The sequence below is a fragment of the Myotis davidii genome, unplaced genomic scaffold (assembly GCF_000327345.1).
Source record: "Myotis davidii unplaced genomic scaffold, ASM32734v1 scaffold244, whole genome shotgun sequence".
Classification (NCBI taxonomy): Eukaryota; Metazoa; Chordata; class Mammalia; order Chiroptera; family Vespertilionidae; genus Myotis; species Myotis davidii.
Window position 1 is genome coordinate 147817 of NW_006294993.1, and position 2434 is coordinate 150250.

Genomic DNA, 2434 nt, shown 5'->3' on the forward strand with positions numbered 1-2434 from the left:
TGTTTGCAGAGCCCAGGCCTTCCCTCAGCTACCCTCCATCCCCCACTTCCCTACCCCCGCCCCCAGACTGCAGTGGGGGCGTCAGGGACTCTACAAGCTCCACCCCTAGGGGCCCTCCCCCTCCCAATAGGCTGCAGTGCAAAGATCCTGGAGGGGCGCATTCTTTACTCCCCCTAGGTCAGAGCTGGGGTCTGGCAAGGACTCTTGCTCAGCGGTAGTCACTCTCCCTCCCTTGCCCAGCTCAGGACAGACCACTGTGGGGACCGGGCCCTCTGTGCCCTCAGCTAGCCCTTCCCCCTGTAATGACCCTTTGCCCTCTCTGGGCTATTGCTGCCTTTGGCCTGGATCACACCCAGGACCGTGTTTGGAGCTGGAGTCTGGCAGCTCCGGGAGGGAGGTGTTCAAGAAGGAAGAGGGAAGGAGGAAGGAGAGACGGACAGGGAGGCAATTTCTGTCCAGGAGTGGTGGCCATTCACACTCTGACCTGCACTGGACGACAGCCAGGCCTGGCTCCCTGCAATCGGGACCCCAGCATGCTGTCTCCTGAGGGCCTGACGATTCCACGTGTTTGTAAAAGCACTTTTCACGTCATCGCTTCTCCGAGCCTCCATTTCTTCATCTAAAAAGGAGGCCCTCAGGGGCCTCGCTGGGCGCCATGCCCTTCACACAGCAGTTACTCCACCAGGAGGGCACTGCCGTGGCAGGCACCAAGGGCAGAAGGACAGCACAGACATGCCAAGCCCTACGAAGGCCAGCTACAGAGTAGCCTCATAGTCGGCTGTACACCAGATGTCAAGCTGGCACACAGGGAACCCTTTGACCCCCATGCCAAGGAGGGGACCCTAGGTCTGCCGAGGAAGCCAAGGAAAGCAGTGAGGAAAGAGCTGGGCCTGGAGGTGGTGGCTGCTATGAGCAATGTATGTGAGGGCTGTGAGGGATTAGGTGGTCCCCAGGGCTGCAAACTTAAGCTCTGGACAGAGGGTCCTGGGTTCAAATTCCATCTCCACCATTATCTTTTTTAAAAAATATATTTTTATTGATTTCAGAGAGGAAGGGAGAGGGAGAAAGAGATAGAAACATCAATAATAAGAGAGAACCATTGATGGGCTGCCTCCTGCACCCCCTATACTGGCGATCAAGCCACAACCCGTGCATGTGCCCTTGAAGGGAATTAACCCGCTGGCAGACGCTCTATCCACGGCGCCAAACCGGCAAGGGCATCTCCTCCACCATTTTCTTGAGTGAGTTTCTGCCCAGCCTGCCTGGGCTCCTCCGTGGAACATGGGGACACTCTACAGAGACAGACTCCCCAGAGGAGGTGCAGGACACCCAGAAAGGCCTAGGCAAGGGGATGGAGAGCAGGCCCAAGTGGCCAGAGGACACGGGGGAGTGGCTCAAAGGGGCAAAGAGGTTTGTGGACCCGCACCCACAGCCAGCTGCTACACATTTCTCAGGTGGGGTGGAGCTGCTACACCAAGGGATCAGCCTGGCAGAGTGACCTTGACCAGTACTGGCCCGTCTTTGTGGGACCTCGGGCCTAGACAGGCTCCCGGTCTCTGCCCCTGTCCTAGCCAGCCTGTCAACATGGCAGCCAAGCTCCCTGGGTCCACAGCATCACGAGGCTCCCCAGGCTCCAGGACCCTGTCACCCCTCTGCCTCCTCCCCTGCCTCTTCATCTCTCACCCAGTAGCAGTCCGCTCCAGGGCTGGTCTGTCTGACACCCTGTGAGGCCCCAGTGCGGCATGAAGAAGAGTGTCTGTAAAGTCTCCATTGCCCTTCACACCTCAGAGTTCTGGGAGCCTGTCCACAGGGCGACCTGTACAACGGGAAGTCGTTTTGTGAGCAGAACCCAGCATCAAGAGCTGTGCAGGCTGTCGCCTGCAGGGGACCCGCTGAGACCAGGGGTCACACCCACTGCATGCCGGGAGCATGGGCACTGCCACCGCGATGCTCCAAAAGCTGGGACAGGAACTGAACTAACAACTCTACCGGCTCTTTAAACTGTAGGGCACCTTGGGGCAGCATGAGGGGTTAGAAGGAACTCACCTCAAGACCCCACGGATAGGACAGGGACTTTTGATGACTCCAGATGCAAGAACCCATCCCCCCACCCACCCACACGGCAACCCAGGGCCCCTGCCCCTTCCTTGTAACCCCCTACATTGTAGGGCCTACAACATGGAGATAGGGGCTCCTACCCTCATTTTACTGGTGGGGCCTGGGGCAGGCGGACAGAGCAACGTGCGGTCCGGGCGCAGCCTTAGCCCAGGGCTCCCTGGCTCCACTTTGGAACAGCGTCTCAGGGCGCCCACGTGCAGGCAGAGCCAGGCACGACCACACCCCCAGCGGCTGCAGAGCTAGCCCAGGCCGCTCAGGGGCCAGAGGCCCCAGGGGCGACACCTCACCTTCACCCACAGCCCTAGCGATTCACGGT